The sequence below is a fragment of the Lolium perenne genome, chromosome 4, assembly GCF_019359855.2.
Source record: "Lolium perenne isolate Kyuss_39 chromosome 4, Kyuss_2.0, whole genome shotgun sequence".
NCBI lineage: Eukaryota > Viridiplantae > Streptophyta > Magnoliopsida > Poales > Poaceae > Lolium > Lolium perenne.
The window spans coordinates 35,515,649-35,529,354 of record NC_067247.2 but is presented as its reverse complement, the minus strand read 5'-3'; the positions used below and the strand labels follow the sequence as shown (position 1 = coordinate 35,529,354).

Below are 13,706 nucleotides of genomic sequence, written 5' to 3'. Positions count from 1 at the left end.
AGAGATATAAATAAGCACTTCACTATGCTCTTCATAACAGTGAATAAGTATTCTGTGAAATATAGCCTAAGAGACCCACACGGTGCACACACTGTCACCTTTACACACGTGGGACAAGGAGTCTCCGGAGATCACATAAGTAAAATTCACTTGACTAGCATAATGACATCTAGATTACAAGCATCATCATATGAATCTCAATCATGTAAGGCAGCTCATGAGATTATTGTATTGAAGTACATAGGAGAGAGATGAACCACATAGCTACCGGTACAGCCCCGAGCCTTGATGGAGAACTACTCCCTCCTCATGGGAGACAGCAGCGTTGATGAAGATGGCGGTGGTGTCGATGGAGAAGCCTTCCGGGGGCACTTCCCCGTCCCGGCGGCGTGCCGGAACAGAGACTCCTGTCCCCCAGATCTTGGCTTCGCGATGGCGGCGGCTCTGGAAGGTTTTCTCTGGTTTCGTCGAACGTGGTAGGGTTTTCGCGACGGAGACCTTAAGTAGGCGGAAGGGCAGGTCAGGGGGCCACACGAGGGCCCCACACTACAGGTCGGCGCGGCCAAGTGGCAGGCCGCGCCGCCCTATGGTTTGGGCGCCTCGTGGCCCCACTTCGTCTCCTCTTCGGTCTTCTGGAAGCTTCGTGGCAAAATAGGACCCTGGGCGTTGATTTCGTCCAATTCCGAGAATATTTCGTTACTAGGATTTCTGAAACCAAAAACAGCAGAAAACAGGAACTGGCACTTCGGCATCTTGTTAATAGGTTAGTTCCAGAAAATGCACGAATATGACATAAAGTGTGCATAAAACATGTAGTTATCATCAATAATGTGGCATGGAACACAAGAAATTATCGATACGTCGGAGACGTATCAGTGTCATCTAAATAAAACTAAAATAAAAAGGCACTCCTTCATGGTATGAGATTGTTGGCAGGCACCCGAAGATTCGGTTAGCCATGGTTTGTGAAAGCAAGGTTGGAAGGAGTGCCACCCAAAAATAAAATTTCATGGGAGCCGCTCTTGAAAGTCTGGTTGACGAGGTAGTTAGAGTACCCATTACCATTCGTTGACAACAACAAACACCTCTCAAAACCATTTTACTTCTGTCTTTAGAAAAATGAAAAGCTCTAGCACATGTTAATCCCTGCTTCCCTCTGCGAAGGGTCAATCTTTTACTTTTACATTGAGTCTCCATCCTTTCTTTGAGTACTTTCTTGAGAGCACAACTGTCATTCTTAGTATAATATGCTTGTCCCAAAATGTGATTAATTGTGGTATAACTTTGATGCTTTTATCTTTGATAATCTTTACTTCCAGTCTTCTCATGAACTTCAGAGGTGCTTGAGCATTTATGTTTTGCTGATCAAATATGGGCAAGCGAGATACTACTCTATCATACTCTTTTATGAACATTGCAATCCTGCTTATATACATGATTCATGATGCTTATTATTAATTGTTGGTACCTTTCCATGATTGACATAGCTATTGGATGATCTTATTTGCATGTATCTTATTATGAACTGCCTAAGTGTTAGCCATAGCATGAGAATATTTACATCATATGAACAAATGTGTTCGTGAAAGTTCTTTTATCGCTCAGTTGTTAACTGAATTGCTTGAGGACAAGCAATAAGCTAAGCTTGGGGGGAGTTGATACGTCCAAAACGTATCTACTTTCCCGAACACTTTTTCTATTGTTTTGCCTCTAATTTGTGTATTTTGGATGCAACTAACACGGACTAACGTTGTTTTCAGCAGAACTGTTCTGGTGTCTCGTTTTTTTGCAGAAATCCAACTTTCAGGAAAATCCTCGGAATTTATGCGAAAGGTCCTATTTTCCCAGAATACTGACGGAGCCAGAAGGGCAAGCCAGGTGGGGGCTCGAGGGCCCCACACACTAGGCCAGCGCGGCCCAGGAGGGGGGCGCGCGGCCTCGGCTGGCCCCCGACGCCCTCTTTCGGACTACTTATTGCCTTCGACCTAAAAACGCACGGGAGGAAGTCGAAGTCACCAGAAACCCTCCAGAACTCCGCCACATCGCGAAACTCCGTCTCGGGAGCCAGAAGTCTCCGTTCTGGCACTCCGCCGGGACGGGGAATTGGAGGAGATCATCGCCACCATCACCACCGACGCCTCTCCATCGACCAGCCATGTTTCCCCCATCCATGTGTGAGTAATTCCCCCGCTGTAGGCTGAAGGGGATGGTAGGGATTGGATGAGATTGGTCATGTAATAGTATAAGATTGTTAGGGCATAGTGCCTAGTGTCCGTAATTGGTACTTTGATGATATTGTTGCAACTTGTTATGCTTAATGCTTGTCACTAGGGCCCGAGTGCCATGATCTCAGATCTGAACATGTTATTACTTCATCATGATATTCATTGTTTATGGTCTTACCTGCAAGTTGTATACACATGTCGCTATCCGGAACCAATGGCCCCGAAGTGACAGAAATCGGGACAACCGGAGGGGATGGTAGTGATGTGAGGATCACATGTGTTCACGGAGTGTTAATGCTTTGCTCCGGTACTCTATTAAAAGGAGTACCTTAATATCCAGTAGATTCCCTTGAGGCCCGGCTGCCACCGGCTGGTAGGACAAAAGATATTGTGCAAGTTTCTCATTGCGAGCACGTACGACTATAATTGGAACACATGCCTATTGATTGCTTTGTACTTAGACACCGTTTTATTATTATCTGCAAATGCCCTGCTTGATTGTTACATGAGTTTCTCTCATCCATGCAACGCCCGTTATCCGTCCCCGTGCCTACAGTATTTTAATCCTGCTGTTTACTATAATCACTACTGCTGTCTCTGTTACTCTGCTGCTACTGCTATAAAACTGTTACTACTGATAAACTCTTGCGAGCAAGTCTGTTTCCAGGTGCAGCTGAATTGACAACTCCGCTGTTAAGGCTTTCAAGTATTCTTTGTCTCCCCCCTTGTCGAATCAATAAATTGGGTTTTACTACCCACGAAGACTGCTGCGATCCCCTATACTTGTGGGTTATCACACGCGCGCGTCTGCCGCCACCGGCGGCTCCTCCTGCCGCGCGTCGACCAGACGCCGTCGCCGCCCCCTGCTACCGCGCGTCGACCAGACGCCGCCGCACCACCGAGACGCTTTGCCGCCGGCCTCTTCCTCCACCGCCATCCGGTCTCCTCCATTTTTGTAAGTTCTTTTTTTAACTTTAGCACTATTATTTGTTAGTAATGTAGTGTAGTAAAAATATTTGTTAATAATTATGTACTGTAGTATTTGTTAGATAGAAATATTTGTTCGTAAAACTATTTTTTAGTAATGTAGTGTAGTATTTTGTTAGATAGAAATATTTGTTAGTAAAAATTTAGATAGAAATATGTTATAGTAAAAAGTAGTGTAGTGTAGTGTGTAGTATTTGTTAGGTAGAAATATTTATTAGTAAAAATTTAGATAGAAATATTTGTTAGACAAAAAAAGTAGTGAAATTTATATGTTAGAAATATTTGTTAGATAAAAAAGTAGTGAAATTTATTTGTTACAAATATTTGTTAGATAAAAATTTATATGTTAGAAAAAAGTAGTGAAAATAAGTATGATTTAGTTTTCGAAGCTACGATCCCACGCCCGCCGTGTGGTGGAGGGTCTGGGACCGTTCTGGACCAGATGTTGTTGATGGGGGAGGTCCGGGACTGGGCTCCGCCGGGGTGGCACTGAGAGGTGTTATCTTCCGGGGCGCGCACCTTGGTGTGGAATCCGGGTCCCGCCGTCGACCCGGATCTTCTCTGGTGGAGGTCACGTGGGCCATGCTCATTTCAGAGGGAGCCGCCCCCAGGAGGTGGTAGCTCGACGCATTACAGAGGAGGATGAGCACGTTCGCTGTTACCTACATGTGTTAGACACCAGCATGTATAGGAACGGATGGTCAGTTATGAGAGGATCTCACGTGAGCTATGATCCCGTGATTGTTCCGTATCTTTGGGTGTTCTCCCTGCGCGGCTTGGCACCTCGTGGCTCAGCACCCGGTCAATGTTGAGAGCTAGGTTCATGCATGGGAGTCGGTTGTAGTGATGTATTAGTGTTAAATAAAAATGGACCCGAGCTATATATGCATGTAACTGCACTATCTGCTTTCAGCACTACATTATCAATCCTTAATTAATAACTATATATGTAACTTCAATTTCTGTTTTCTGTATTATCCTTAATTAATATCTATGTATGTGATTATACGATGGTTCCTATAACTTGCAAGTCATTGCAGAAACTATGGACGCTGACAGAAACAAAGTCCAAGAAGAATTCATGGCTAACCTCATAGCCGGCGGTATTCTGGATGATGGCGGTGACGATGGACTCCGGTGAGGAAGCGGAGGAAGAAGATCATAATGGCTCCGCTGATGGAACCTTAGTTATTACAAAGTCTGCCAAGTTATATAAATTAAGCCGCTGCTGACTTGATGCGTCGTATCTTATGAATCTGTGACGTTCGTGTATCCCTGCATCCTGCAATCTAGTCCAACGATTAAAATCATGTGGCTCACGTCGAGTCAAAAGTAAATTTACATTTACATGCCCGCTTCTAGCTTTAACCAACGTCTCTTTTGCAAAATACCCCCTATCTCTTAATCTCCGAAACCCCAGCCGTGCTCCAGATCTTGGGGTCATGGCCTCGTTTTCCCCTGCCAACCAAGGGCGAGGAGACCACGGCCACCCGCCGCCGTTCTCCTCAAGTTCGTCTGCGCGCGCGACTTCCAGGACGACGCCTCCAGACATTTTCTGCAAGTACCTCCGCTGCTGCAGGGAGCCGAAGATCCAAGGCAAGGTTATCCGGTGGAGGGTGCACGCGATGGAGCGACATGTCGCCGAGCTAGACTTCAGACCCAGCGGCATACCGTCGGTGCTGCAGGTGACGACCTCGAATTGGGCAGCATTGCTTCTGCATGTGTGGCATTTAACGGAATTTTTGTACCAATTAAACTGCAGATTGTGATGATCGATGTTGGTCATCTGATGGTCTATTCTAGCTCAGTTCTGGAAGATTGTTCCGGCGCCGAGGAAGCAAAGGCAATGGGTTGTTGGATAGTTTGATTGTTGGATGGTTTTACCTCTCCCTCGTTTGTTTACAACTTGGTCTGGCTTGGCAAATAGTCCAGTGATTCTTGAGTCTGATTGTGCTACCGCGGTGTCATCAATCCAGAAAAAGGCCTCGATGTTTGTAGATAATGTACTACCATTTACATAGGAAATAGCTTAATCTGCGATGTACTTCCTGAAGTTCAAGTCATCGAGTTAGTGGTGTATACTAGAAACAAGGGATGTTAAGTGATTGTAATCACATTCATGTTGTTCATAAATAAAGTTCTCTTTTTGAATTGTGAGGTCTGGACTGCTGCTTCTATGTAAGAAGCTTCTATAGTTCTATGTAACAAGCTGGTATGTTAACAGACAACAGCTATGTTCTATTTTATGAATCGTCTCATAGATGTTCACTTCAAACTACCCAAAAAATGATACTCCGTAGATGAATTCATTCAATTTAAGTTCACACACTTCTGTAAGCAAAATTACGCACTAGTTTCACTGACGTTTCCGGGTACAGACCCAATAAGATTATATCAATAGAAATGCCACAAAAATGGCCAAATGCAGCAGATTCTATATGAATCGATCAGGAGATCCTTAAAACAAAAAGATAGACATGCTTTGGTAAAGTGTTCAGAAACATTTTGCAGTACTTATATTAAACAAAAACTCCGGTATATAGTGACATGCTTTTACAGTACTTATTAAACAAGTACTTAAGTAAATTGTTCAGGGACATTTTGCAGTGTCTTCACTCGAGTCAGAACTGAAAACTAAGCTGCAATGAATGATTCATGTCAATTTACAAAGACTTGCTGAAATATGATGCTTCTATGGGAGCTTTCAAACCTGATGGAAAAACTGTAATCCATTTGACACAATCATTGTTTAGCCACATATTTATTTGATACTCATAAACTGAATCTGCTGCATATGGCTCACATAAGGCACACAAATCAAGCATTGTTTAACCACATACTACGGGCTGACTCTAGTAAGTTCAGGCCAGACTACCCCAAACTGTAAGTACAACAAAGTATAAGAAACAGCTTGTTTCTGTTATTTCCATTCACAACAATTTACACTCCTTTCTGAAAAATTAGTGACGCCAACATTGGACATACACACTATAAACCCACAAGCCACACACACACCCAACAAAGAGAAAATGGAATCGACTCTACTCAGGAGGCTACTCTATGAGTACTAGATACATACAGTACACAAGAACAAGGAAAATTTTCAGTTACCGCAGCATACATCACCTAAGACATGTAAATGGTACATTATCTAGAGACACCGAGACCCTTTTCTGGAATCATGACAGCGCCAAAGCAAAGTCAGACTCAAGAATCACTAGATTATTTGCCAAGCCAGACTCCAGGGAGAAGTAAAACCATAACACCAATCTGTCCTAAACCATCCAGCAATCCTTTGCCTCCTGCTTCCTCGGTACCGGAACAATATTTCAGAAATCAACTAGCACAGACCATCTACTGGCCATCATCATTCATCACAGTCTGCAATTGAATTGGTACAAAAATTCAGTTAGAAGGTTTTTGCTTTTGCGAAATGGAGGCTGGAGCACCTTTGGAGGAAGGTGAAGGTAGCCACCGTTAAGGAAAACAAGGACTGCAGCCGTTAGTCCGTGTATCAGCCAAATCTCCCTTGTTTGCTTCTAAAAGAAAAGAAAAGCAAATTATAAAATCAGAAATTATATACAACCTTAATTTTCATGATAGAAGCAAGCTTGAGAAGCAACAACTACTCAAACCACTTGCACCATTAAGAAGTGACGACCTACCAGGTTCATGACGTTAGTTCTACAAGTCGCTCACAACTGGACACCATTCACACTTGTAACCTGACATCTTAAACCCATAAGGCACAACCAGGTAGAGGGTTCACAGCTGCACGGGCTATGCAGTATCACATGACCATCAAAGGTAACAATGCATATGGCCAATGGGTTAATCAAAATGATGAGAACACAAAGTCTGATTATATTCTAATTTATATAGAAACCTTCCATGTGAGGTTTCCTGTCATATATCCTTCATTTTTCTGTTGACAATTCAGAACTTCTAGTCCGGATTCAGAATCTTAAACATGACCATGGTTATGTTGTCCGATAATTTTATCTACATATCGAATTCTATCACAACTACCAGCATGTTAGATAGCAGGGCTAGGATACGTACTGAATAAAAAAGAACATATAGGTGTGTCCAGACCTTCTCATCATTCAAAAGGAGAACTTTATTTATACACAGAACAAATGTGTTTACAATCAGTTACAACAACATACATCACCAGTGCCCTTGTTTCTAATATAACTCAATGACTCCAACTTCAGCAAGTACATCACACGATAAACTTATTTCTATGTAAATGACACATTATCTAGAGTCAATGCCCTTTTCTGGATCGAGACACCGCGGAAGCACAAGCAAACTCAAGAATTACTGGGCTATTTGTCAAGCCAGACCAAGTTGTAAACTGTCCAGGTAGAAATAAACCCATCCAGAAATCTGCTGTAATAAACCATCTAGCAATTCATTGCCTCCGTCCGTGTCGGAACAGCATTCTAGAACTCAACTAGTAAAGACCATCACCTGACCAACATAATTCATCACAATCTGCAATTGAATTGGTATGAAAATTCAGTTAAATTGCACCACACATGTAAAGGGAATTTCGTAAGCAATTTCAGATCAACACCTGCAGTACCGATGTGATGCTGCCGGGTCTGCAGTCGAGCGGCGACATGGTGAGCACCCTCCACCGGATAAGCCTCGCCTTGCCGCCTTCCATGTCAGTGGCGCCCCTCAACTCCTCTAGCAGCAGCAGCAGCTCGCCATCGCTGGAGGTGAAGCCGAGGAGATTGCATGGCCTGTCGAAGGAGGCGCTAGCGGAGGGTCTTCAGATCATGTCGAAGGAGGCAGCGGCCTGCAAGCCGCGCAAGCGGAAGAAACTGAGGACGGCGGCCACCGTGGTCTCCTCGCCCTGGTCGACAGAGGGGAAAACGAGCTATGAGCCCTAGATTGGATGCACGGATGCGGACTCACATGTGGATACTGGTTTTAAAGATTAAGAGGCTACGGGGGTTTTTTACAAAATTATACGCGGTTAAATCCGGAAGCGGGCGTGTAACTGCAAAATTTCTTTTGACTCGACGTGAGGCGCAGGATTTTGATCCTTCGACTGAGATTACGAGGATGCACGGATTCACCGAAGAGCTGGATGCATAAGATACGACGCCATATATAAATAGCCCAACTATTCTCGAACCCCTTAAGAGGGGTCTAGAATAGCTATTCTCGAACCCCCTGGCCCAGGCCGAGCCGAACCACGGACAAGCTCCCGAACCAACCCGGTGTGAGAAAACCCACCGACGCCACAATGCACTTCTCCTCCCTGTGAACTTCCCCAGCTTCTTCCCGGCGGCCATCCCCATCCCCAATTCCCGCCCCACCTTCTTCCCGGCGGCCGTCCCCAACTCCCGCCCCACCTTCTTCCTGGCGGCCGGACTCAACTCCCGCGCCGCATTTTTCCTGGCGGCCGGCACCGAATCCCTGCATCTCCTTCTTCACTGGTGGCACACCACCTTCCTCCCGGCGGCAGCCCTCATCTCAGAACCCGTCTCCTTCCCAGACCGTAGCACCTCGGCACCACCGTGACGCCTACGCATTTTGCTGTTGTACTGAAGCCACCCCCCAAAAAACGAGGCACCCACCCGTACCACCCCATCTTCCACCAACCCCGTGCCCGAATCCCCCGTATCGCCGGCGCTGGGTGCTCCCCGCCGCCCAGGGGCCACGTCTTGCGACCTACCAGCCGGCGGTGACCCTCCTCCCAGCTCGCCCTCCGCCGATCTCCTCCCCTGCAGCTCGCGCGCCACCAAATCCCATCCCTGGCTGCTCCTGAGCAGCCCATCCCATCCCCTGCAGGTCGTGCATCGCCAAATCCCCACCCCCCTGCAGATTCACGCACCACGGCTCAGATCCCCTGCACGTGGCGCTCCGTCCTCCCCTTCCCTGCAGATCGACTGTGAGCCGCATGGGAGTTCACCTAGCGCTATTCAGTTTTCAGCCTCGACAGGCAGGCAAGAGCGGCTGCTCACTTCTCAGCTACGGGCAGTTAAGTCGATTATTTTTTGACATCATGGAGCAGTTCAATTAGTCCAGGACCGGAATATTATTACTAACCGCCAGGTTTGACATCTTCTACTTTTGCTTTCCACTTAACTTCTGTTCTGAACTTGTTGCTCGCCGTTTCTGAATATCAGTTAGTGCTCTTAATAATGCAGCTCTGCAGCAGCTCCCTAGCAAGTAAGGCATGACCAAAAACATCAATCGCAGCTCTCTCTCTCCCCTGATCTATTTGCGTGTTAAACTTTTCCCTGTGATTCAGAGTAGTTTTGACAAAAAAAAAAGCAAATTTATCTTGTTTTCCGATAGCGGTTTGGTGCTCCCTATGTGCTAGTTGATATGGCTGTGAGAACCAATTTTTCTTTTATTCATGAAAGGAAAATAAAATGCAGTAGATAAGTTTTGTGCAATACAAAGAGAAGTTAAAATTATTCAAAAGAGGCAGTTTACTTCCTATTTTCGCGAGTTCATTTAGTTTCTCGGATAGCTTCAGTTAAAAGGACACGATAAGAACCCAATTTAAAACAAAAGAATGTGGATTTAGCTTTTATATTTCTGAGAATTTCATTTGGTACAGCGGCGGGGTTCAATTTTTTGATGATAAAAAGGTTCAATTCATCCTACTGAAGTTCCCATATAGGCGATAAGAGTTCACTCAGGCCTCCCCGGCAATCTAGTAGATGCCTCCATGGAGTCCAGGGCGCGGCCAGGCATCCACCGGCAGTCTAGTGCATGTGGACCTCGTGCAAGAGCATCAGTTCACTCACCATGTCAATATGAATCCCCATGTCCTTGTGATATGAACTACAATGGCGGCTTCCTAGCTAGTTCTGCAGCACAGCCACCACAAAGTAGGAAGGCGCGGAGAAGAAAAATGCCACTCGCCATCCTCCAGCATGGATTGCATGGCTGCCATGGAAGTTCACGCTGGCTGCCATGCGAGTCCACCGGGCGCCGCTACAGGAGTCCACACCGGGCTTTACCGTCCAAACTTCTTTTTCCGCCCATCTAAATTTCTTTTTTTGCTCATCTGAAATGCCTATATTTGTGGTGTCCTGAACTGCCATACTCCTTTTCTTTAGCGAGCAAGCATGTTATGTTTCCTTTGTGTATAAAATGGAGTGAAAAATAAGTTGATGGGGACAAATGATTGAGCCTGCAGGAGCCTGTCGCTGAACCCCTCCATCATGTACAACCAAACCAACCCGAGAACGGACTATATTTCCTCCTGAGCGCCGCCCTGAACTTCCACTCGCCTGCAGCGCTGCACTAGAGCCTCAACAAACCCCGCTCCGATCCACCATGGAGGAGCCTACCTTCTTGATGTGCAGATTCGAGTTCAAATTTGGTGATTTTAGTTCCATCAAGAGGATGACTGCGCAACGAGGTCGAGGAGCACCAGGCCCTTGTCTGTTTGTTGCCCATTCGGTAGAGTCCACGAGAAGTTCATATGGTGGAGCGCTGCATCCCAGGTAATTTTGTAGCTAATCTTACATCATTTTGTCCAGATCTCTGATGATTCAGGCGTCTTGCCAAGCAAGAGGCGACCTCAGCTAGAGTACTATGTTTAGCTCAAAACAAGCAAGAACTACTACTCGGTCCAGTTGCATAAATAGCCCAGTTTAGTACATCAGTTTACTTCCCTGGAATGTCAAAATGTCACTTTCATTTATCTTTCTTTTTTATAAGAATTAGGTGTGGAATCTTCCTAGCCGTGAAGTAATATTTCTAAGTGGGATTTAGGGGCGATTCAGGTAAGCACCTAGGGAGGGAACAGAGAGACTGACGTGCGAAGAGCTTTTTACAGTTTCATTATGTGTTTGCTAATAATGAGTCTAGTTAGCTAGATTGTTAGATCTTCGCATGTTTTGTGTACGAGATCTGATTTTGGGCATACTAGGACGCACAACTTCGAAAATTTTATTAAAGAAATATCTGGGCATACAAAATATAATCATTGTTGGATGATGGCTTTTCTAAATCCAAACCAGTTCAGTAACATTCGCCGCTTAACAGTACCATGGACATCCCAACTCTTAGGAACAAACATTGTGGCATATGGTTCCAGCTAGGATTATCGCTGCCCAGCTAAGTTCAGGATCAGACCATGAGATGAAGAGTGCAGCTACATGTTTGCTTGTAGCTCATCTCAGACCATGGGCTGTAAAAAAGACCAGAGAGCTGCTCCTGTTTAGTTTATTTTCTAGTGTAGTTCACTCTTGCGGTTGAAGTTTACTATGTGCACCCTTATTTTGACAATTTTTCGGTTAGATGAAGAAGTTAACTTGGTCTCTTTGGGTAACACAGACGTGCACTTTGCCTCTCACAGAAAAAATACACCTTTGTCTGTATCCACGTGAATTTTTTGAGCATCATGGTGCTGTCGGCAGTAGCAGACGGGAACGAGACGCCGGCATGGTGGAGTACGACTAGGATTGCACCATCGTCTATGTCATCCAAGTCCAGGTGCGCCATTGGTTCTGAAGTTCATTATTTTGTCGGATAAAATTTCAGTTCTATATGAGGGGGAGTCCACCTCACGAAGCCTTTAGAGGAAGTTCACTTATTCTAGCTGTAAAGATCACTTCGACGCTGCATCAATCAATTATATTTTAACACTGGAAATTTATATTTTAACACTGGAAGTTTGTTATTTTTATTTTGTCACGAATATAAGAGTGAAGTTCATTTTCTTGTCAAAAAAGTTCACTCTTTATAGTCCTACTCTACAGAGAAACTAATAGAAAGTATATTTGTCCGGAAGTGCACATACGAGAAAAATAGCAGTTCATTATATGTAAAAAAGTAGAAGTGGGCTCCATTTTGTAAGTTTATTTTCTTCAGTCCAAAGAGTTCAACATTTTGGATGTTTGTTTGGTATTCACTAGGAGTTCATTCTTTAAAGGAAATTCTGGCCGCACATGGATTTTGTATTTGTTTTATTGTGAAGTTCAATCCGTATGCACTAGAAAGTTCACTATTTATATATGTAAAATTTGTAGAGATAACATAGGCGGACAAACTGCAGTTCACAATTTATTGTTCAGGTTTTTTATAGGTGCACATGGCAGAAGTTCACATCAACTATACTGTGAAGCTCGCCTCTTCTTTCCCGTGAATTATCCTCGTCAATTATTTTGTCAGCAAGTTCACATCGCCCTCGTGAGGAAGTTCACCTATTGTCTATGTGAAAATTTAGTTTTATCCTGTCAGGAAGTGTAGTTTGTCAACATATACGTTCAAGGTTATTATGACCCTTCTGTAACTTCCTAATAGAGCGGTTTGCTCCTGACTTGCTTGGCATTTTCTACCATATGTTCAACATGGATTTTTTTTTGTTGCATTGTGCTAATACATCATATACTGAAATCATCGATATAAATTATGTGTTCTCCTATGATATTCGGCGATGTAACATTAATTCAAGATTTATCGATTGTCCCTTTCTACTCTCTGTTTTGTTCTGTTGTATGAGACCACTATCTACTGTTTTCTTTTATTTTTGAGAATATACTGGTGTCCACTACTATCCTTATGCTGCCCTTTGTTCGTACATGTAAGAAACACTACTGAATCAGATTCTTTACTATTGCCATCTCATTCATAACTTGAAAATCTCGTCTCTGACTTGCATATTGCCACTTTCTCTTTACATTATTTGTTACTGACTTTCATGGTTGTGCCGCGTGGAAGTTCACCATTGATATCTGAAAAGTTACTCTTTGTCGAAATACACCGTTCAAATATGAGCAAACATGAGCTTGCTCTTTGAGCTTCAGCGGTTCATTGTACAAAATCAACGAAGTTCACTCTTAAAATAGTACGGAAATAGACAAGTTAAAAATTCCATACATCGGTACATTTTAAATTGGTCTTAAATTATGAAACATTTCAGGAAATGTCCTATATGAAAAAGTTGTGGAATCTGCATAGCTTTCCAACGATATTTTATTTGCATCATTTCGATAAATGGTTTGAAAACTTCGACAAAAACAATATACAGTAAGGAACTTTTACAACGCAGTTCAGGTAGTCTATTTTTCCTAGACGGAAATCATACACATATAAACCATTCACACGTGCTCCGGGTGCCCAAATCGGCATCCACCACGTGCAATTGACAGTGATATGACTCTGCTAATACTCAAAAGTACCGCCATGCTAAACATAATCAATCTAGGCAAGTCAATTTCAAAATATTCATATGTAGACGTCATAACTCATTTTGCATATTTCTGAAATTAATCTTAAACCGTTTAGAATTTGGAAACCTATTCAACATGAAAAACTTGCGCCTAACCAATATGTTTCAAGAGTCATATCATTTGTAACATTTTGAGAGGTGGTTCGGAAAAAATCCCAAAAGACAGTGCAACAAATTAAGAAGTTCGGAAAACAGATTCACGTAGTTTCAAATCTGCTCTTAAACCGTACATAATTTGGAAAACCATTGAACATAAAAAGTTGCGCAATTTGCATACC

The 13,706-nt window shown here is 43.8% G+C and overlaps 2 long non-coding RNA genes across 2 annotated transcripts; one reads left to right on the top strand and one right to left on the bottom strand.

Annotated features, from left to right (window-relative positions):
- Positions 1-7,314: 7,314 nt before the first annotated feature.
- LOC127319683 (uncharacterized) lies at positions 7,315-8,113 on the bottom strand. Its single transcript, XR_007862624.2, has 2 exons — positions 7,795-8,113; positions 7,315-7,712 (listed from the first exon to the last, which is right to left on the bottom strand). It is a non-coding gene; the product is annotated as an uncharacterized lncRNA (long non-coding RNA).
- Positions 8,114-8,793: 680 nt separating this feature from the next.
- LOC127319641 (uncharacterized) lies at positions 8,794-12,645 on the top strand. The gene is made up of 3 exons (XR_007862592.2): positions 8,794-10,696; positions 11,532-11,690; positions 12,272-12,645. It is a non-coding gene; the product is annotated as an uncharacterized lncRNA (long non-coding RNA).
- Positions 12,646-13,706: the final 1,061 nt, after the last annotated feature.